The sequence below is a fragment of the Mustela nivalis genome (assembly GCF_964662115.1).
Source record: "Mustela nivalis genome assembly, chromosome: 2".
In the NCBI taxonomy this organism is placed as follows: domain Eukaryota; kingdom Metazoa; phylum Chordata; class Mammalia; order Carnivora; family Mustelidae; genus Mustela; species Mustela nivalis.
Window position 1 is genome coordinate 145,389,916 of NC_139021.1, and position 24,153 is coordinate 145,414,068.

The 24,153-nt window shown below is 39.4% G+C and overlaps 1 protein-coding gene across 2 annotated transcripts in view; it reads left to right on the top strand.

Annotated features, from left to right (window-relative positions):
• Positions 1 to 24,153, top strand: part of BMPR1A (bone morphogenetic protein receptor type 1A) — a 137,961-nt gene that overhangs the window by 77,050 nt on the left and 36,758 nt on the right. The window contains exon 3 of one of the 2 annotated variants that reach the window (XM_082718019.1): positions 18,770 to 18,847. The exons of the other annotated variant lie outside the window; for it this stretch is intronic. The gene's annotated coding sequence lies outside the window, so the exon portion shown is untranslated. The remainder of the gene's footprint in view (positions 1 to 18,769; positions 18,848 to 24,153) is intronic. 2 annotated transcript variants of the gene reach the window in all.

The window sequence follows — 24,153 nt, forward strand, 5'->3', positions numbered from 1 at the left end:
CACCCACGTTCAGAGTCTCAGAGCTGAATCTCATTCCTCGCTTTTTCCTTCCTGCCCTCAGTCAGAGATCCAGTACCATCCCTTGACCTCTGTAATGTGCCATGAATGTTTCCATCCTCTCTTTTCCAGTGCCCCCATCAGCACCCTAGGTTAGGCCTTTCTGTTAACATTTCTCCTGAAATACTGCCTGGCTCTCCCAGCTTTGTGCCTATTTTTGTTCCATTTCCCTCTCCATGTTATTGCCAGCTGAAATCTTCTGAAAGATAATTCTGCATGTACTGTCAGGGACTCCTTTTTGGTCTGCCGAAGTAAGGACAAACTACTTTAGTGGTAAAGACTCTGAAGAGTATAGCTTTAAGTGAGTAATAACCTTTGCCTGGATCCACTCATTTCCTTCTCCCTTTAAACACTTAATAAATACCTACTATGCCAGGTACTCTGTTAGGCACTGAGGATACAGAATGTTTGGAAATGGGTTCCTTGCTTTGCTCTTGAGGTAGTCTGCTTAGAGGTGAGTATGCAAACAGCTGATTCAAGTGCAGTTGGAAAAGTGCCATATGAAATTGGAAAAGTGTGTTTGGCAACACCTAGAAGAGCTTCAGCACTGTTAGAGAGTATTGTCAGGGAGGCTTCACATAGGAAATGATACTTGAGTAGCGTCTTGAAAGATGAGTGAAAGATAGCTGGGTGGAATTTGGGAGGTGAGAGAATTGTGTGCACAGAACCCAACATAAGGAAGGGAAGCTTGAGATGTATCTACTCTACAAAAGACAGGAGAAATCATTGTATGGCTTGAATTCACGGTATGAGAGAGGCTTCGAGGGACAAGGCGGGAAGAGATCTTCATTGTGAAGAACTCCAAATGCTATGGTAGGGAGTTCAGGCTTTATTTTGTTAATAGTTGGCAGTCACTAAAATATTTTAACAAAGGCATTTCAGGATCGTAATTGTGTTCTGTTAAAATTAATCTGACAGGGGCGCCTGGTCACTCAGTTGGTTAAGTGTCTGCCTTTGGCTCAGGTCATGGTCCCAGGGTCCTGAGATCGAGCCCCATGATGGCTCCCAGCTCAGCCTGCTTCTCCCTCACCTCCCTGCTCTTGTTCTCTCTCACTATCTCTATCTGTCTGGCTCTCTTAAATAAATAAATAAAATCTTAAAAAAAAATTTTTTTTTTAAGATTTTTTTATTTATTCATTTGACACAGAGAGATCACAAGTAGGCAGAGAGGCAGGCAGAGAGAGAGAGAGAGAGGAGGAAGCAGGCTCCCCGCGGAGCAGAGAACCCGATGCGGGACTCGATCCCAGAACCCTGAGATCATGATCTGAGCCGAAGGCAGCGGCCTAACCCACTGAGCCACCCAGGCGCCCTTTAAAAAAATTTTTAATAAAACATTTTAAATTTTATTTAAGCTTTTTATTTATTTTTTAAAAATTTAAATATTTGAAATTTTAAAAAATCAAAAATTAATAAAAATATTTTTAAAATATTTAATATTTAATAATATATAAATATTATAGATGTATTTTTAAGAGCAAGTGAGTGCATGCGATGAGTGCTGGAGGTGAAGGGAATGGGTAGGGGCAGAGGGAGAGGGGGAGAGAGAATCTTAAGCAGTCTCCATGCCCAGTGTGGAGCCTGATACAGGGATTGATCTCACAACCCTGAGATCATGACTTGAACCAATATCAAGAACCGGTCACTTAACTGACTGAGTCACCCAGGCCCCCCCATCCCCCTATATTTCTTTTGACTCTAAGAAATGTTCCTTCCTAGTGTAAGGCCCCAGAGCCCTTACTTTTGTTCTGTAGGGTATTACTTATTTTGGTCCTTGTTAAACTATGTAACGGCAAGTCACAAAGGAGAAATCAGAAAACAAAGAACGTGGTCCCAATCCTCTGCTTCTAGTTGTATCTATAAGGTATGTGTATAAGTAATATGAGTAATGATAACCAACACTGCCAGGTAAAAGTGATAAATGCCAGAAGAGTAAATCATTACTTCTTAATCAGGGTTCTGTAGCATTGAGAAGTATACACAAAACATAGGAGGGATTATTTGAGATTTTGGAAGATGAGTAGAATTTGGGTAGGTAAAGAAAGAATTCAAAGGTATTTTTCTGGAGAAGCTGATTGATAGAAAATGAATATTTCCCTAAGAATATAGTAGAGGTCTTAGAGAGGGTAGGAAGTGTGACATAAAATTTTACCTTATGGAAATTATGCTAGCATTGATTTGTGAATGTATATCATTAGAGAAATGGAATGAGGAGTCAGGGAGCCCAGAAGGTTGTAGGAGCTATTAGGTTTGAAGTAATCAGAATTTAATCCCAGTAGTAGCAGTGGAAATGGAAAAGAAAGACCATGTATAATAGATACTGTCAAGGAAGAAGGAATAGTAATTTCTGACTGGATGTTGGAAAGAGGTGATGATGTCTATGCATTCTGTCTGGATAGTACAGATAATGTTGGGCGGTGTCAATAGCAAACATAAGTAATTTTTCAAATCTGGTTGGATCTAAGTTTAAAGAAACATTAAAATTAAAGTTCTATCTTATTGGTTTCTTCATCTATTTGTGTGCAAGAAATATTTTTGTACATTAATTTTTAAACCTTAGCATATTGTAAGGGAGATGTTATGAAAAAAGCAAAGTATTGCCTTTTTATTCTTACTTTTTAAAGTAATTTTTAAGAAGTAATTGCCTTTTTTTCAAAGATCAGTTTTTAAAGAAAGAAATACTGTTCTGGGGTGCCTGGGTGGCTCAGTTGTTAAACGGCTGCCTTTGGCTCAGGTCATGATCCTGGGGACCTGGGATCAAGCCCAGTGTTGGTTTGGACACCTTGCTCAGCAGAGTCTGGTTCTCCCTTTCCCTCTGCTCTTCCTCCCTGCTTGAACTTGCTCTCCCTCCCTCTCTCTTTCTCTCTGTGTCAAATAAATAAAATCTTTGGGGGAGAAAAAGAAATATTGTTTTGTTCATATTTATATCTTTTGCTATAGTTTTATTTATTTATTTTAAAGATTTTATTTATTTATTTGACACAGAGAGAAAGAGAGTGAGAGAGGGAACATAAGCAGGGGGAGTGGGAGAGGGAGAAGCAGCCTTCCTGCCGAGCAAGGAGCCCAGTGCAGGACTTGACCCTAGGAACCTGAGATCATGACCTGAGCTGAAGGCAGATGCCCAATGACTGAGCCACCCAGGTGCCCCATCTCTTTTGTTGTAGTTTTAAATACTGTGTACTATTTAGTAAAAGAATGTTTAAAATATTTTTTTAAAGATTTTATTTACTTATTTGACAGAGATCACATGTATGCAGAGAGGCAGGCAGAGAGAGAGAGGAAGGGAAGCAGGTTCCCCGCAGAGCAGAGAGCCCGATGTGGGGCTTGATCCCAGGACCCTGGGATCATGACCTGAGCCGAAAATATTTCTTTAAGTAAAATTCTGACACTTTTACTGAAGGATGGTATCTTGTTTTAATGGAATTACTGCTCAGTGAATTGGGATCTATGAAGAAATTCATGAAGCAGAATTCAAGTTTCAAGTTAACAGATAAGCATTAGTATGGTAATGTCCTTAGAGAAATATCTTATAGTGAGATTCTTAGTTACCTCGTGATATAAAACTAACTAATCATGATGCTTTTATTTATTTTTTTTAATTTTTAATTTTTTATAAACATATATTTTTATCCCCAGGGGTACAGGTCTGTGAATCATCATGATGCTTTTATTAAAGTTCTTTTCAACCCTTAATTGATGACTGATTTAGGATTTTGAAATAGTTAGAAATATTCCAACATTTCATACTGAAAATTAAGTAGTCACTGTTTTGTAATTATACATTGTGTAACTGGAAGATGTTACATTATTGAGGAAAGCTTTGTGATTGAATTATTATCAGGTTTTCTCTTTAAAGTCAATCTAGTTAAGCTCTCAAAGTAATTAATATTTGTACTTTATTACATTTATATGTATATATTTTTTAAAAGAGCCCCTTATCCCAGAATAGTGACAGCAGTGTTTCCTGAAGCGTGGAATGGGTGCTGCAGGTAGTATTCAGAATCATTTCAGATCGTAACAGTTGAATTTTAAAAATATGTTCACAGTTGTATATTTACTTTGAGAACCTCCAGTTCATAATACCAAGTAATACCGACTTTTCTATTTAATACTGTGACAGTACACTCAGACTGTGATTCAGAAACATGAGTTAATCACGTCTTCTGTTTATGGCAGCAAAATTATTTTGTTCTTTATTAAAATCCCTCAAATGGCTCTCGTAGAGCCATCAACGTGCCTTTTGTTCAGGTGCCTTGTGTCTTATTTTCTGGTGTTTCCATCCCCCTAACCAGTCAGCCATACCATTTGCCACTCCCAGGGAGTCCATGTTTTTTCTTTTCTGGTCACTTCTCCCTTCATCATACCTGCCAAGAGAATTTCTCCTCTTCATTGTCTTTCAGAGTCCTCCAAGGAAGGCTGCAGAGCAGTAGTGGTCCAGTTTTGACCTGTCACTGGCCACCAGGCCCCAGATTTTTCTTTTTGTCATTGGTCACCAGGAACCTACCATAAAGTTGTTGGTGTGAGCAAAAGTAGACATCTGTGTGATGGGAGTTAGTGACGTGAGGTTCTGGGCTACAGCTTGGAATTCACTAGTGCCCTCTAGAACTGCCTAGGTCCTGTTACAGAAATACCATTTCCATCATTAAGTAACTTGCTGCTGCACCTGACCTTGGGACTTGGTGGATCATGATGGGTTGCTCTAGTCACTAAATCCTGGATCTTCCATGGTTCCGTTCCTTACTGGGGCTCAATATCATGCCAGGAGCTATACTTTTCATACAGCGTTATAGAGGTCATATCCTTGCCTCAGAATGTCTAGATGTCTATCCTCTATCTCTTCTGGTGGAACTTGCCAGAGATTCTGCGTGGCCTCTGTCTACCATAGATTATCTCTAGTACATCTCTAGTACATTTGAGTTGATTGAACATGAGCAACATGCAGCTTTGCACTGCAGCTTAATCTGTTGAGAGCCCCTTCTTTTCTGGTCCATCAGCCTTCTGATGACTCAGAACTTGAGAAAAATTTTCTAAATGTACAGTTATTTTTCACTGAGCATTAGTTCTCAATTAGGATATAAAAAGATTGAACAAAGATTGAGTTCCTTAAGGGGAGGTGCAGGGCAAGGGTCATGATAAGGAATGTGGAGTGTACCCTACTTGCTGGGCCCTCTTCATTGGCTCTTCATTGGTTGCATAGCTGTTAGTGTTTTTTAAATTTTTTTATTTTTAATTTATTTATTTGAAAGAGAGAAAGAGACATAAGGTAGCAAAGAGAGAGACAGCATGAGTGAGGAGGAGGTGGAGAAGCAGGCTTCTTGCTGAGCAGGGAGCCGGACGCGGGGCTTGATCCCAGGACCCCAGGTTCATGACCTGAGTGGAGGGCAGATGCTTAACCTACTGAGCCACTCAGGTGCCCCCCTCCTTTTTTTTCTTTTAAGATTTTTTTTAAAGCTGTTCATGTTTGAGTTCCTTAGGAGAAAAGCAATAATTGAGAAGCACATCATCTGCTAGCACCGTAGAAACCCAGAGATGCCCCCTTTCTTCACATTGACGTACTGTTGGCATAATAGTGGTACCCTCTTTGAAATGCTCTGACCTTGCCTTGCATTGGTAATCTTGCATTGGTATCCTGCTTGGCAGCTCCTGTACTCTGACATCCATGAGTTGCTTCTCCTTTACTGGTGAGACTGACGCCCTGGGTGTCCCGCATGCGCACTATTGCCCATTCCCTTCTGTTCCATCTAAGTAGAAGCCACCTGTTCTTATTTTGAGCTTAGCTTTTCTTGTGCTTGCTGAGTTCTCTTTCAGCAGATTGCATTTTTTTGCACTTACTTCTGGGGGTCTTGGGTTCCCTAAGCATTTGTTTAGTTTTAGCTGTAGGTATCCATTGTTCAGTGGCAAACCAATCAGGATAGAAGTTGAAGTGTTTCTGCTGTGGGCTGATAAGAGTGGAGCCAACAAACTTACTGATTTCTTGGAGCTCTGGGGGAGGTCTCCTCAGGGCCTCTACACACTGGCAACTGCTAGATTCTTGAGCAGTGTAATGAATCTGTTAGATCTCATAGCATTTTAAAACCCTGCATTGCAGAAAAACAATTATAACTCCATGCTTGAAGAAAAGATGAGTTCTACCCTTACCGTTGAGTTCTACCCTTTCTATTGGTATCTCCCAGCACACCATTGAAAATTTTGTCTTACACCTCCTCTCCTTTTTTTTTTTTTTTTTTTTTTAAGATTGATTTCTTTATTTTAGGGGAGAGAGTGAGCTCAGGGTGGGAGACAGGCAGAGGGACAGAGAGAATCTCCAGTAGACTCCCTGAGATCATGACCTGAGCCAAAACCAAGAGTCAGGCGCTCAGTTGGACTGAGCCACCCAGGCACCCCACACCTACTCTCTTCTGTAGAGAAGACTCCTATAGACTTCCTATGGACTTTGCCCTCAGGCTCGTGGGTTATTATGCTATCCACTTACCCCCACCCCACCCCACCCCCAAGGGAAACTGAAAGCTTATTCCCATTGTCTTCAGTGAAGAATGCCTCCTCATAACTACAATATTATTCCTATTTATGTATGTATGTATATAGGTTCTGTGCCCAGTGCAGAGCCCAGTGCAGGGCTTGGACTCAAGAGTCAAACACACTTAACCACCTGAGCCACCCAGGTGCCCCTGATAATCCATTCTTTTTAACTGATGTTGGCGGGTATGCTCCTGACTTTCTTATTTGATCATTCTCTGTGTTGTACTTTCAGGTTTAGGTAGCCGTTTGTGTTACTACAGCTGTATGTGATACTGGGGCGGGGGAGCACGCCACAGGATTTCAGCAGCATCTTTTCTTTCTTTCTTTCTTTTTTTTTTTTTTTTTAAAGATTTTATTTATTTATTTGACAGACAGAGACCACAAGTAGGCAGAGAGGCAGAGAGAAAGGGGGAAGCAGGTTCCCTGCTGAGCAGAGAGCCTGATGCAGGGCTCAATCCCAGGACCCTGAGATCATGACCTGAGCCGAAGGCAGAGGCTTAACCCACTGAGCCACCCAGGTGCCCCCAGCTGCATCTTTTCATCTTCTGTAGTGATGTTTCAATTCCTATCCTTATCCTCCATCTCAAGTACTTCCTGCTTGCTCTAATGTCTTACATTTTCACCTGTTTGTAATGTGGTTTCTAATCCAGGTATCTCAGAAATTCCAGTTTAACTCTTGAGCTCATCTGTTTCCTCCCTATTCTTCCTTTCTTATATTCCTCCCTTGCTTGCTCCCATCTGCTCTTTGTTTGTAAGGGACTAATAAGGAGATCTGATGAGCTCTTCTTATATAAAATTTTGAACAGTATACACCAAAGCCTGTGTTCTCCTCACTGCCATCCCACTCCACCGCCCTTCTTACTACCCACCATCCCATTTCCAGTACAGTGACTTCTACTTCTTATTGTCATCTTGGTGTGTTTAGGTATTCCACTTCCTCTTGAATTAATTTTGGTATTTAATACCATTCTAAAAAAAAAAATCATACACTGCTCTATTTTCAGATTTATTCTTATAAAATTATTCATGATGAGAATACTTGCTTCATAAAGTTAGTAAGAGGATTAAATGAATTAATATATTGAAGTAGGTAGACTATATTAAATTTCTTATTTCATACTATTAAAAAAAGTATGATAAGAAAAACCTAATGAACTTAGAGCTAAGATAATTCAAAACATGAAATAAGCCAGAAATATTTTAAGAAGAGGGCTTTTGAGTATATTAAGGTTCCCTGTTTCAGGACTTGGATCTAAATTTCTTTTCTCCTATACCTAGGAGTCACCAGAGGTGATAATAGGAGTGAAGTTCATGAGCTAGTACTGGATAGAGATTGTTGGATTGGTAATTATTGGCTAAAACTGTAAGGTTTGGAGAGGCATTTTCAGATGCCAGTATACTTCTAAAGAATGTTAGAGTATATATGTGGTTTTTGTAGTGGGTTTAACTCCTCAGTTATGTTCCCTTAAGATATTAATATATTTTTTATTCATTTATTGAACATGTACTGCTTTGGTTAGTAATATGCCAGAAAATGGAGATTACAAAAGCTACAAGGTAAGTCCAAACATCACCTGATAATGTATGTCTCTTAATAGGAGGAGTTATATCTGCTTCATTTACTGTTGTATAAGAAGTGTAGAGCACATACCAAGGAATTAATAAGTAATTTTTAAATGAATGTTAGCCAAGAGCCGTGAAGCAGCTATGTTACATGTTCTGGGTGCACCAGCTGTACAGAGATAGGACACCTCTCTCAGCCTGATGAGTAAGATGAGGGATTGCCTGCCAAGATTACTCATAGACCAAGTCTTAAAGAATAAATTAAAGTTAACCTGGTAAAGCCCAGAGGCTGTGCAGAAGAATGGAAGTCTGGGGGAATGCCTGTGAAGATAGAGTGCTACAGTGATTTCAGTATAGTCGGAGCATTGTAAGGATATGGAGGAGTGGGAGCATGGTGTTAGAAAACCCTGCAGAAGCCAGGTTCTAACAATTCTTCTTATGTCTTCGTCATTCCACCCTATTAAAGTGCATATATTCATGGATTTTTAAGCAGAGAATATGACAAGTTCATTTGTTCTAGACGTTAACATTTATTAAATGTGACCATTTACTAGGATGTACAGCAAATTCTAATACATTTCAAAATATAAATAATTCTGATACATTCCAAATAATCATATCAACCATATTTTCTGCCAAGAAATGCACTTAAGTTAAAAATGAGTAACAGGGGCACCTTAGTGGCTCAGTCGGTTTAAGTGTCTGCCTTCAGCTCAGGTCATGATCCTGGGGTCCTGGGATCGATCCCCACATCTGACTCCCTGCTTGGCAGGGAGCCTGCTCCTCCCTCTCTTCCCAGCTCCTGCTCTCTCTTGCTATTTTGGTCTCTCTCTCTCTCAAATAAATAAATAAATAAATAATCTTTTAAAAAATCTTTTAAAAAACGAATAACAAACAGTATATACAAATCTGTGGTTATAAATTTAAAAACATACTTCTGTAACCCCACAGGTGAAAAGTACAATTGCAATACAAATCAGAAAACACCTAGAACTAAACAATACAGAAAATTTGGGTATTAATACTTGCCTGACTCACCGAAGCCTTAAATACTCATGTTAAAAATACTAATAAGCTAAGCATCTAACAAATGAGGAAAAGAACAACAGAATAAATTCAAGAGAGGTAAAAGCCAGCATTTCTGCAGCTTCTGGGTGGTATAGTCAGTTGAGTGTCCCACTCTCGGTTTTGGCTTGGGTTATGATCTCAGGGTTGTGGGATAAAGTCCTGTGTTGGGCTTTGTGCTCAGCTGGGAGTCTGCTTGGACTTTCTCCCTCTCCCTCTGCCCATCCACCTTGTACATGTGTGTGTGCTCTTTCTCTCAGATAAATAAATAAATCTTAAAACAACAACAACAAAAAACTCCATACTTACTATCTAGCCCTTGCATTGTTCCATATGCTTTACAGGGATTATCTTATTTAATCTTTATAACCTTGTGGAGTAACTACTGTTATTATTCCCATTTTATAGATGAGAGGACTGAGGCACAGAGAGAAACTTCTGCAAGCTTCTAACTAATCTGTGATAGAATTGGGGTTTGAAATTAATGGAAAATTTATTTTTTAAGACACATAAGAGAGGATTACAAAAACCAAAAATTTGTTCTTGGAAAGGCCAATTTTCATAAATAAACCATTTGATCAAACAAGAAAAACCCAGGAAGCACACATAGTATTGGGCATGTAAAGGGGAGAGTGTAACTTCAAATATAGAAGAGATTTTTTTTCTTAAAAATAAGAGAATAACTTAAGTAGCCTCATGTCAGTACATTTTATAATTTAAATAAAATGACAATTTTCTTTTAAAAAATGAAACAATAAATTGACTGACTAAATAGAAAACCTGGATTTTTTAATAATTATTAGAGAAATTTGATTTATATTGAAAGACAGTTCCCTCCCATGTGCTCACGGATAAGCCCTTGGCCCAGATGATTTTATTATTTTTTAAAGAGTTTATTTTTAAGTAGTCTCTACATTCAGTGTGGGGTTTGGACTCAGTCCTAGGATCAAAAGTCACGTGTTTCAACATCTGAACCAACCACACACTCCATGGCCCAGATGAATTTAAGACTGACTTTTATCAAACTACTCTAGTGGTAGATATATCCAAATTTATATATATTGTACCAGAAAACAGCAAAATAGGGAAAGTTCCTCAGCTTATGCTATGTGGTTAGTATAACTTTGATATAAAAACTAGACATGGATAATACAATAGGCACTTCTTACTTATGAGCATAGATATAAAACCTAACAAAATATTAGCAAAACAAATCTAGGAGTGTATTTAAACAATTGTATCTACAATATTGTGGTACAGTTCTGATAATACCTACCCACAGATATAAGGGCACAGTCCCCAACGAGATTACCCTTACTTGAGATGCCAGTAACAAGTTTGGGGGTTTCCAGGCTACTTGGACTTCTCACAAACCGGCTGCAAATCCAAAAGGATTCCATGATCCCCTCAGATTTTATCTGACGATTTAGTAAAATGACTCACAGGATTCAAGGAAGTGGTACATGTACAATGATCATTTGATTCTAAGGGATACCGATTGGGACCAGCCAAGTGAAGAGACACATATGGTGAGGTCTGGGAGTATTCCAGATGGGGAGCCCTTTCTCCCCTGGGAATCAGGGTATGTCATCTTCCTGGAACATTGATGTATTTACCAACCAGGAAACTTATCTTAGCTATGGTATATAGTGTTTCATTGTGTAGGTGTAGTTGGATAATTGGCCACATAATTGAACTCAGTATTCAGCCTTGTCCCCTCTCCAACCCTCTGATCACATGGTTGGCCATTTTGGTGACCAGCCTCCATTCTGAGTCATAAAATCAGGTATGATCTATAAAACTTGTGCATAACAAAGACACTGCTAATACTGGGACATTCCAAAGATTTACTTTAGGGGTTCCCTTCTAGGGACAAAGATCAGACAATTTATTATTCAATAATGACAAAATTGAATTTATCCTAGGAATCCAAGGATAGTGTGTTAATTATTGCTGCATAACAATTTATCCCAAAACTTAACACAGGACACTAAGAGCAGTTCACTGGTTGGTTTTGGTTCAGGGTATCTTAAAAAGAGATCGTAGTTAGGATGTCAGCAGGGGCTGCATTCATCTGAAAGCTTGATTGGGGGGTGGGGAGGGGTTCTCCTTCCAAGGTGGTACACTCAAATGACTATTGGCAAGAGGCCTCAGTTCCTCAGCCCAGATTGAATGACCCAGGAAAGAGCGAAGAGAAAGCTGCATTGCCTTTTTAGACTACTCACAGAGCACATACTTTGTCACTTTCACTTTCTGCTGTTTGTTAAAAGGGAGTTATCCAATATAGCATAGTTCACTTTCACAGATGTGAAAAGATTTGTGGACATCTTTAAGAACTACCACAGATGCTTCACTCTTTAAGAAAGCTCTTAATATGGATTATTGTGATTAATTTTTCAACTAATATGGATTATTACTAATTAAATTATCCATTAATGCATTGAAGGAGGAAAACACTGATTATATCAATAGATGGAGAAAAAACACAATAAAATTGAACCCCATTTATGTTGAAAACTCTTAACATACTTAGAAGGGAACTTCTTCTTTTTTTTTTTTTTAAAGGTTTTATTTATTTATTTGAGAGGCAGAGATCACAAGTAGGCAGAGAGGCAGGCAGAGAGAGAGGTGGAAGCAGGCCCCCTGCCAGATGTGGGGCTCGATCCCAGGACCCTGGGATCATGACCCAAGCCGAAGGCAGAGGCTTTAACCCACTGAGCCACCCAGGCGCCCAGAAGGGAACTTCTAAGGAGGAATTGACATACAGGATATTGAGGCTTTCTATACCTAATGTAGTATGTCTTTCCCTGTGTTAAAAGTATATACTGTGTCCTTCAGGAGTATTTAAAAATTGTCCTTTTTTTTTTTTAAGGTTTTATTTATTTATTTGACAGATAGAGATCACAAGTAGACAGAGAGGCTGGCAGAGAAAGAGAGAGGAGGAAGCAGGCTCCCCGCCGAGCAGAGAGCCTGACGTGTGGCTCCATCCCAGGACCCTGGGATCATGACCCGAGCCAAAGGCAGAGGCTTTAACCCACTGAGCCACCCAGGCACCCCAAAATTGTTCTTATTTAAAAAAAAAAATTGTCCATATATCAATGTTGTATTTGGAAGTACAAAATGGTATAGTTCCAGTGAAATTACCAAAATATCTACCAAGACTATAAGTAGAGCCAGAATCCTACTTCTGGACTTTTGCCTTGCAGATTTATTTGCTCAAGCAACAACAGAAGCAGCTATTCGGGCTTATGTATTACTAAGGCTCAGAGAGGGAAGTGAATTGGCCAGGATCAGCTAGCTGGTTAAGGCAGAATTAAAACTAACTCTTAGTTCCCCTAAAAGACTATGCTATATATTATCCTTTCTTTATTTAAAAAAAAAAAAAATGTGTTTTTTGATGCAGGACTCGAAATCACAACCCTGAGACCTTGACCTGAGCTGAAATCAAGAGTTAGTCACCTAACTGACCGAACCACCCATGCACCCCTTTTTATTTTTTGCTTTTTAATTTCTGTTTTATTTTTTGCCTTTTTAAAAAATAAACATGTAAGTTGGTAGGTATTTACACTAGGTATCTCAGCTGAAAGATACTAAAAGGAGAAAAAAAAGTACATCCCATGCCATAGAACTTCTTTGGCAAAGCACTCTAAACCAGGCCATTTAGTGGTGGTAATGATCTGACACAGAGTAACAAAATGAAAAGTAGATGTTTTGTCCATAGGCCAGAAGTGCTTCCTGGGTTTCCAGGTGCTGCTTCCCATTTAATAAATTGGAATTTGTAATCTGGAGGGTGTTCTTTTGTAGACCTACATTTCGCAAGGTTTAGTTTCCTATAGTTTGTAGTTAAATACAGGGAAGAATTACTAATGATCTGATTGTAATACCCTCTGGTCTTATTCAGGGCCTTTGGTGACTTACAATTTACATATAAATATTACCTTTGAACCTTTACTTGTGCCTCCCTGCTGAAATATTGCAGTCGAGTTTAGATAGTCCTTTGAAGTTCCTTTTGTCAGACCATGTTGTTTGTACCAAAGAGAGGGCTGTATTTTCTTTTTGTCTGTGATTATTTCCACAATTATTTAACTTGCTTTAACTATGTGGTACTGTCAAAGTATAACCCAAGCCATTGTTTGCCTTAAGCAATATTTTAGATCTTGAGACGTTATGTTTACTTATACAAGACTTTATTAAGACCTTTTAATTTATATCTCAAACTCGAGTACATGCAGTGAAAAGAGTGGAAAATTTTCCTCACAGGATCTTGACACAAGTCAGGGCTCAAAGTGAGCAGGAGGAAGTGGTGTGGTTTTTGTATCATTTCAGTTGTGTTGAGATAAGGAAATTGAATAGTTTATCCACAGTACAGCCTGTTTGGGAAGGTCTCATTTGTATATAAAAGTAAAAAAATTTGGCATGATGTTTTAATTCCTTTTGCTATATTCAGATTCCCTCAGCAAATATTTATTTAGTACCAACTATGTGCCAAAAGCTCTTCTTAGTGCTAGAAATACAGAGTGAAAAAAAAAACACCCTGCCCTTATAGAGCATACATTCTAGAGCAGGTAGCAAGCAGTAAACAAAATAAATAGTAAATTGTATGTCAAATTGTAGGATGACAAGTGCTGAAGAGAAAAAAAATAGATATCAGGGAAGGAGGCTAGGAGTGCCAGGGGTGAAGATAGGATTACAGTTTTAAATAGGGTGAGCAGGAACACTGTTAATAAGAAAGGGATATTTGAGTAAGCCCTTGGAAGAAGTGAGGTAGCAAATCATACAGATGTCTAGGGGAGGAATGTTCTAGGCAGAGGGACCCATGAATGCAAAGGTCCTGCAGCAGAGCCGGGCCTGGTATGTGTCAGGGACAAGGAAGCCAGTGCAGCTGGAGTGGAGGAGCTGGAGTCCTACGGGCCATTACAGACTTCAGCTCTTACTGTTTGTTGAGCAGAGGGGGTGATGTGACCTAGTGTGCTTCCTGTAACTACTTTGGCTACTGTGTTGAGAATATACTGTAGTGGACAAGGGTAGAAGTGGGGAGACTGGTTAGGAAGCTATTTGGTAATCCAGGCAAACAGTGTTGGTGTCTTGGACCAGAGAGCAGGGGAGGTGATGAGACGTGCATAGGTTCTCAGTGTATTTTGAAAGTAGAACCAGCAGGGTTTGCTGAGAGATTGGATATGGACTATGAGAAGAAAGGAGGAAATGGCCAAGAATGACTTCCAAGATTTTGGGCTTTAGATACTTGAAAAGTAGAGAGGCCATTAGCTGAGATAGGAAAGACTGAGGAGGCTAGCAGATTTGGAGGGTAAGATGAGAAAGACCAGGAGTAATAAATTATGTAGCTGCTGGACACATTATTAGGTAAATTTGTATACTACTAGAGCTATCTTTAATTCTCATACCGGTCTATGTTATTGTTTATTCAGAGTTACTAATTTTATGCTAATCTAACCCAGAATACTTAAGTGTTCCTTTCTCTTTCCTATCAACTGGAATGTTTTTGGTTCTAAAGGAAAAACTAACTCCCTGTGACCTAAAAAATAAAAGGGAATTTATTGACTATAAACTGAAAAGTGCCTGTTATTCAGGCTTCGGGCAAGGTTGCTGCTCACTGATGGCTGTAAGGACCTGGCTTCTTTTAGTCTCATGGCTCTGCCTTCTGGTTCCCCTTCTGGTGCTAACATAATTGCCAAAAGCTTCTTGGGCAGCTGTTTTCTTGGGCCTCTTCACTCTGAAAGAGGGATGGTGTCTCTGCAGGCCTAGCCACAGTCCTGAGACTATATTAGTCTGGCTTTCCCCTGAACTTTTCATTCTGGCGTGGAGGATGGAATATGCTAAGTGGCTTAGTCTGGAACAGAGTCTCTACTTCGGAGCTTAAGGGAAACCTGTGTGCTCTGGATTTTTTTTTTTTTTTTTTAATTGTAAATAGAGGGGCGCCTGGGTGGCTCAGTGGATTAAAGCCTCTGCCTTCAGCTCAGGTCATGATCTCAGGGTCCTGGGATTGAGCCCCGCATGGGGCTCTCTGCTCAGTGGGGAGCCTGCTTCCCTTCCTCTTTCTCTACCTGCCTCTCTGCCTACTTGTGATCTCAATCTCTCTGTCAAATAAATAAATAAAATCGTTTTTTAAAAAAATTGTAAATAGAGAAAAAAGTGGAAAGAAACTGATTTTCAGCTGTTTTTGCCTTATGCAGGTACTTATGCAGCTAGAATAGGAGTCTTTTTAAGTGGCCAAAAGAGAGGGAAAAAAAGTAAAGTGAAAGTAAAATTGCATTTAGACATTAGTTCAAACAAGGTAATTTTTCTTCCTAGAGGCCTAATACTATTGCATCTTGAATATCTAGAACCACAGAGGAGCCTTTAGATAATGAAAAACAGTAGTCAGGTCATTTAGTCAAGAATCTGTATTTCTCAATAGAGCACTATTGACATTTGGTTGAGACAGCTCTTTGTTTTGAGGGACCATCCCTGCATATTATATTGCGTTTTCTATTTTGGTCTTTGGCACCAACCAAAAAGTCACCCACATATTTCCAGATCTTAGGGAGGGACACACTTGCAAAAGCTCATGACTGGCGTGCCTGGATGGCTCAGTGGGTTAAAGCCTCTGCCTTCGGCTCAGGTCATGATCCCAGGGTCCTGGGATTGAGCCCCGCATGGAGCTCTCTGCTCAGCGGGTAGCCTGCTTCCCCCTCTCTCCCTGCTTGTGATCTGTCAAATAAATAAATAAAATCTTTAAAAAAAAAAAAAAAAAGCTCATGACTGTTTTTGAAAGGTTGATTTTTCATATTGAGGGAATAAATACAGACATTTTGATTTAGTTTCCTGAGTGAAATATGGGTAGAGGTTTTTTGTTCTTATTTTTGAAGTTCTGCTTTGTTCTCCCCTCTCCCTTAGTTTTAGAAGTTGGATATATTCCACTGAAAGATTGATCTAGCATTTGAATTAGTTTTTTGGCCACATCTATTTATTGAGTTAACCCAGAAACCCTTTGATTACATGTAATCTTGCTTATGGAAATGAGAAATCTGTTTTGAGAACCAAATTTTGGTATTCTTTTAGGCATCTTGACTTTGGTCACATAGGTTAGAATAGGAAGCCCAGCCAAACCGGAACAAACTTCTAACCTGGATAGGTTATAATTATTTGTGGGAGAAGAAATGAAATGTACTGAGTCTAGAAGATTTCATTTCTTTTTTTTTTTTTTAAAGATTTTATTTATTTATTTGACAGACAGAGATCGTAAGTAGGCAGAGAGGCAGGCAGAGAGAGAGAGGAGGAAGCAGGCTCCCTGCTGAGCAGAGAGCCCGATGCGGGGCTCGATCCCAGGACCCTGGGATCATGACCCGAGCCGAAGGCAGCGGCTTAACCACTGAGCCACCCAGGCGCCCCTAGAAGATTTCATTTCTGAGGTCAGAACATCTTAGAACTCTTTGAATATACATATATTAAAATGCAGTTTATAAGCACTTGGGAAATGTTACCTATGTTGTTGGCTTCTGCTTAGTGAAGTAAATATATATAAAAATGTGTGTGGTGTGTGTGTAGTCTGTTCAGTCTCTGAGGTCAATTTTCTGAAGTATTTGTATCAATCAGGGCCCAGTCAGGAACCACAGTGGCTGTTTTTACAGGAAGAATTTGATATAGGGAATTGACTACAAAGGTATTAGGGAATTGAAAAAGCCAACGAAACACTAGTATTAAGCAGAAATGGTCATGTGGGAAGCAGCTACCACCCAGAAGAGACTGAGGTTTCAGAACCTAGATGCTTGGAGAATGTGTACCCCAGTGGAGGCAGCTCAGAGCCCAGCTGTGGCTGGCCCCTGAGGAGCTTGGAACATGGGTCCTGAGATGCTGGCTCTCGGACTTTGAGGTGCTGGCACCCCTGGGTCAGAATGTGGGCCATGAGCATGGTTCTGGAAGTGTGGCAGGAAGCTGGAAACTAGAACCTACTGGCTGCTGCCTTTGTGGAGAGAATGGCTCAGATGGCTGACTGGGAATAGCAGAGTCTGGAGGAAGCAAGTCCCTTCACCCTCTTCCAGCTTTCTCTCTTTCCCTTGTTGGCAGAGCCTGTGAGGGAGCTAGCTGGTGAAAAGACCTGTTAGCATTATCCCAGCTCAGTGTCACACAGTAAAGTATTGAGAGTTTTTCCCATATCTGAGCAGCAGTGGTGTATAATGAGGAGTATACTACTTTCAGGGTTTTTTTTTTTTCCTCATTACCTACCTCCTACTGACTTCGCAGCAGTGGGTGGAATTTGGGCTTTGTCAGCACCAGACTTGATTCTAACTGGTTGTGTGATCTTGGGCAAGTTTCTTAACTCGGCTGTGTTTCACTTTTTCCTTGCAGAGTTGTAAAGTTGAAGAAAAATCTTATGTGGCTCAATAAAAAATAACTTCCTGTTTCCTCTTTGATGGATTTACTCATGTAAATCTGGATAAAACACGGCCCTTGGGGTTCAAAGACCTGGGGCTTAGTTGTTCCCCAAGTTGCTAGCTATATGAAATTCAAGTCGCTTTAGCTCGCAGAGCCTGTCTTTCCTCTGTCAGAGTAGGAATAATTTTACTTCCTGTAAGGGTCATACAGATGGTTTAATGTACATAAAACTAACTTGCAAATTATAAAGACAGGCAATGCTAACCTAAAGTTACCACTAAATAATATTTATGAGTTTCTCTCATTTAATCTACATAGAGGACCTAGATCTGTTGTATGCTAGACCTTGAATTCTTCACTGCCATTTTATACTGATTTTATCTGTGTAAAAATACTGTGCAGAAAACACAGGTAGTATTGTTCACCGTTTCCCCTAATACACCTGAACAGGGATGACCAACACTGCTCCTTCCAGGCATCTCTGCAACCACTGATTCACTTTGCTTGTTTTTTGGTCATCTGTGCTTATTCCAGAGGAGAGACAGAAGAACACCCAGACCCCTCTATGGACAGCTGGCAGTAAGACTCTCTCTGAGCACAGTCGTGCCAAAGATTAATGTATAGCCTAATCTAGTTCTTATTTGCGAGCTTTTTCATTTAATAGAAATAAATGAACAAAAAAAACCTTTGGACCAACTAGATTAGGGGATTTGTAGTACAAAGTTGAATGGTTGAAAATAGATTTCCTTTAAAAGAAAAATAAGTTCATAAACCAGGAAGCATTTATTGTGCATCTGATATTGAGCCCCAGGTGTGAGATGTAATAGTATAAATGCATCAGCAGTGTATAATGCTGTACTTGTTTGATTTGCCTTTCTGTTCCTGGAAGAATTCATACTTGTGTTGGGAAAAGTAGTCTGTTGGCCCAGAAGGAAAGTGAAAGGTTTTGAATGAAGAGGGAACGACTAAGCAGAAATACAAAGGTTAAATGCATTAAAGTTGCTTTGAATAAATAATTGAGCGTTGGGAAAAGGTTAAGTCTAGTTAGAAAGTAACTTCAGTGGTGACAATCAAATTAGTGACCTTAAGGTGTTGAAGACATGGCAATTAGAAATGTCTCTATAAAGTGGAACTTCTCCATCCCTTGTAGCTCAGAATTCAGTGAGATGGTTGGTTCTTTTTGCTCCTTTTTCAGACTTTCCAGAAGACCTCATTATGAATGTGTCACCCATCACAGATTCTCACAGCATAGCCTCCCAAGGCAGACATTTTGGTGAGATTCCTGTGTATTACCACAGATACACTTACATAACTATTTATTTAAGCATGTTTTTTTCTTAAGGGTTTATGTTTAGATTTGGGTGAGATTGTTTTTCACACTGATACAAAAATAGCCATGAGCAGTGTTACTACAGTTGTCTGTGTGTATATTAGCTCAGGGATTGATGGGGGAGAGATGGTTCGAAGTCGGGAAGGAATAGATGGGTTGCTGGTTGAGAGAAAGGACAATATTCTTATGCTAATCTAAGCTCTGGATAAGGAGCAAGGCAGCCACGCAAACAATGGCTGTGGAGCCAGAAAGTCTGCAGTGAGTCTAGTCCTTCTCAGAAAGCTTGTCAGGCCAGGCGCCTGGAGCTGCCTAGGGGGAGGGACCCCTGAAGGGGGAGTTTTCTCCTCACTACTTCATGGAATTGGCAGCTGGCCAGCTTGTTGAAAATTCCCAAACCTCACTACTAGAGAGTAAAAATTAAGGGTGGGGGGCTTAACGGGAAGAGGAAAGAATGACTTTCATCTGTTTTTTCAGCTGACTTCAGCCTTTTCCTGTTTTTTATTCTGACTGAACTATTGGTTCAGCCTTACTTCTGTTTACCGAGCTTTGTAATTTTTTATTTAAAAAGAAATTATTTATAATTTATTGAATAATTTGCCATAGATTATTTTCCTGAAGAAGGAACAGCAATCTATGTATGTAGTAATGGAAAGTGTATTTCAATGCCTATTTGAAATAAATATTTAAAAATAACTTTTAAACACCAGCATCATTTTGAAATTTTGATCACGTGGCAATTTCAGATGTCTGCGTTTCCTTATATCCTTAGCTTTCCAAGATTAGATATTTTAAATTTAATATAAAAATTCCAATGTGTTATTCTAGGAATTTAAAATCTGTTATTTTCAGATGTTAGAATTATAAAATACTCTGTTTCAGGAATGATTGCAAAACATCGCTACAGTTTTGCTATGTCATGATCACAGAAACAGTTAATATGATGGGACAAATAAAGGGAAAGTCATCAGTATTTATATTACTAATAATGGTAATCACAACCATAACAACAAATGGTTAATACTGAGAAGCACGATGCTAACTCATTTGGGTTAGTAGTATCATTCCCATTGTGTGGCTAAGGAGACTGAGACTTAGCTCAAATAACTTCTCCAAAATTACATCGCAATAAATCCTGGAGCTGATACTTGAAACCAGTAGACTGACATCAGAATTCACTCTCTTAAATTTGCCAGGATATTATATGAGAAGTACCTCTACCTCGAACATAAAATTGACATCATCTTTCTGGAACTCATACCTTAAAGGGCATGTATTTAACAGTATAGAAAGTAGAACTAGCGATGGTTTTCTTCCCACAAGAATGAACCTTATTTGTTGAGATAATTTTAAAGGAAAGAGCATACTTTTGGTTACTCCTTTGAAAGAAAGGTGTTACTTATATTTACTAGTTAGTTCCTTGGGCATTGTGACTGTCTTATACTTCTGCTATTACGCTCTGCATTGACTATGCTTTCCAGACTTCTGTTTTTTAGTTGCCTGTGCAATAACTTACGGTGATTAGGCTTTTTATTATTTTAGCAGATTTCTTATAATGACTATATTATATAGTAGTGAATGTTTTCTGTTGCCACTCAACAAATTACCCCAAAACCTAACAGCTTAAAACAAGCATTTATGATCTCCCACATTTTCTGACGGTCTGGAATCCACCAGAGGCTTACCTGGATGGGTCTGGGGTAGAGTCTTGTGAATTGTGCTGGTGAAGATGCAGTCACCTGAAACCCTCCTGAGGGCTGCAGTATCCCTGTGCACGCCGGCTCACTCCCATGCTGTTGGTGGGAGGCCTTGGCTCCCCGCCACATGGCTTTAGGGGTAAGGCTGCTTGAGTGTCCTGATGACATGGTGGCTAGCTTCTCTCAAAGTGGATTTCTCAAGAAAGAACAAGGTGGAATCAGAATTGCCTTTTATGATCTAGTCTCTCACGTCTCACTCTGTGGTCTCCATCTCATTTTATTTGTTAGAAGTGACTCATTAAAACCAGTGGGAGTTCTAGGCCGGGAAGTAGGCTCCTCCTGTTGAAGGTACTGTCACAGCACTCGTGGACATGTTTTAGATTACCACAGTGCTCTTTTGGTAGATTGTTGTTTTTTTTTAACCTGTGAAGAAGTATCACTTGTGAATAGTGGTTTATATTCCAACTGTGCTAATATACGCTATATTAATACTGCACATGGTCGGATCTAGACCATGAATTTATTTTATTAGTGAATGCCAAATAAAGATATGTGGTGTTAATGCTTTTATTAATCCAATTTTTAAATGAATGTTGGTGTTCTGGGGCCCTCTTTTCTTTTCATTCTTAGAAGGCCATCTCATACAAAGCCATAGCTTCAAATACTCTATACTGTGGATGTAATAGATTGGTATCTTTAGTACCTAAAGTGTCCTTTAAGCTTCATGCCCATTAGACATTCCCTTTGGGTAATCTCAAATGTCTAAAATTGAACCCTTGATCTCTTCTCCTCGCTCCTTTCAAAATCTGCTTGTCCTTATTTCAGTAATTGCTTATGCCAGAAATGTGGAGATCTTCTTTGACACTCACTCTTCGTCATCCCCATATCTAATGCAATACGAAGTCCTATTAAATCTGGTTATGAAATATACGTTGAGCCCGTCCATTATACCACCACTACCCAAATCTTAACCACCATTGTCCCTCTCCTAAACTACTATACTGTCTTTCTCACTGGTCTGTTTGCTTCGGCTTTTTTCCCCTTCAGTCCATTATATAGACACCAGATAATTGCTTTCCCATCCCACTTAGACTTAAATCCCATACTCTTCATACACTCTTGCCTGATCTTGTCCTTGTTTTTCCTATTTCTTCAAACCCACATCCCACCAACTACCCCTTATTCTCACCATTCCAGAAATACCGTTCTTCATTGTTCTTTCCTGCCTCAAGATCCTTGTATAGGCTGTTCCTTATGCCTAGAACTCACCCCTGTTTCTTTACCTGGCTAACTCTAATTCTTCAGATGTCAACTTAAATGTCGCTTTTTAGCATGGCTTCCCTTAGTCTTTCCAGATGAGATTAGGTCACCACCCCATGCCTCTCTTGGACCTGGCACTTTTCTTTCCTTACATTTAGCACAAGTTATGATTACATATGATTTGTGCTGTCTTGTTCAGTGTCGGACTATCTTAATTGTCTAGTTTAGTGACTGTGAGCTCCGTGAGGGCTGGGCCCGTTTTGCTCTCATCAGTATATTCTCAGTGTCTAGTACAGAATCATGTATATAATAGGTACTTAATAAATATTTAGGAAATAAATTGTCAGTGCAAGAATACTGTTCCCGCAGGACTTCAGTGTTAGAAGGAATCTAATGAATCACTCCTTATCGTCATGTCTGTTATGTCCTTGACAGAGGTGCATTCACACTTTGTTCTTTTGATACTCTGTGAGCAAAGGCCCACGATCTTTGAGTTGTAATCTCAATTGTAGTCATTTCCCTGTTCTTTGCATTCCTGTCATTCCTCTCTGAAGTGTTGAAGAGGCGGGACCAGGTGGAATGAAGAAGGTGGTGACCCATTTTGATTATAGCAGTGTGCCTCTATCCCAGCTTGATAAGGCTGCCTTCGTGTCTTAGCAGTTGGCATAAGCAGTGATGCATATGGAGCTGGTAGTCCGCTAAAACCTAACATTTTTCTTTTAAAGATTAAGGCTTTTCCATTGTTAGACTGCAGATGAGGCAATTGAAGCCATTTTTACCTTTAGCCTTCTGTTGGCTGATAGCTGTTTTTTTCGGCTATCAGATTTTCTTGAAGACAGATTGTTATAGATCACACCTGTTACTTCCTGTGACATGTTATAAACATGTATGAGGGGAGGAAACTTTATTGAGCACCTATTCTATACCAGGCTCTCCTACTTTATGATACGTAATTTACACTGTATGACCTACATACAATATACAGCAAGGCAGTCTGGGGTAGCAGTTAACACATGGACTCTGGACTCTGAGCTTCTTGAGTAGAATTAGAGCCCTGCTGCTTACCAGTAAATGCCTTAAATTGTTCTTGCCTCAGTTTCCTCCTCTGTAAAATTAAAATAATAATCTCACCTCCCTCATAAGGTGGTTGTGAAGATCTGATAAATAAATATTATATTCAAAGCATTTATAATGGTGCTGGTACATAATTAGAGGTGAATATGTATTAGCTATTACCTCATTTAATTCTTAAAATAATGATGAGTTAATAATGTAATTTCAGTTTTACAGATGAGGAAATCATCCAGAGAGGTCAGGTTACTTATTTCAGGCAGATCAGGATTTGAACTTGTGCCCAGCATAGCAGTCACAGATGTTTATGGGGAAGAATCACATATAATCCCCTTCCTGTGAAAGGGACTATGACTGTGGCAGGTGCTTAGAGTCTCAGCTGCTCTGCAGGATGGCTTGGTTGTCCTGCTAGTGATACTAGACCACATATCAGCTTTAAATAAATCAATAAGGAAACAATGAGTCTGGAAGAGGGAACCAGTCAGAGCAATCAGTCTCCTGCCTATGACCATGAGCTACTTGAAGCGGGGACTGTCACACTTATATTTGTATTCTAGCATCTTGCACTGATGTGTCATATGTACTCAGAAAGGGCTCTTGGTGAGTGAAAGTGAATGGAAGTATGGAGCAGGGTGGGGAGTGGGTAGCTAGTAAAAGGCAGAAATGATGCCAGGGTTTTTGCCATGGGTGACCAAAGAGATGGCATCACCTTCCTCCGTGATAGTAAATGCAGACGGAAGCAGGCCTAGAGGGTTCAGAAGGAAAGTTAATACTTTTGATTTAGATGAGTGATGTGTAATTCTAGTAGAGATACTTAATAAGCAAATAGAAATGTGACAGGAGAGCAGGGTTGAAATTATACTGCAAACTGCTTTTGAGTTTGAAACCTGGAACAAGTATACCTAGAATCACAGTTGTGTAATTTCAAGAAGGGAGTTTTCCCAGGAAAAGCTATTAAGTCACATTATAGATGTTTTCTGTAATTATTTTAGATTTTACATCTTAAATCTCTCAGCATTATGTAGATGGGAACCAATTTAATTTTATAGTAGAGAAGTGAGAAATTGTAGAGATTTTAGAAGTCAGCCATATTAAAATGTACAATATAAAGGACACTCTATAAACTGTATTTCCTCAATACTGTGCCTTTAAAGAGCTAAGTAAGGTAAAAAATTCTTAGGTCGATAAAATAGAAAGCTCAGGTTGTTTGTGGCAGAAATCATG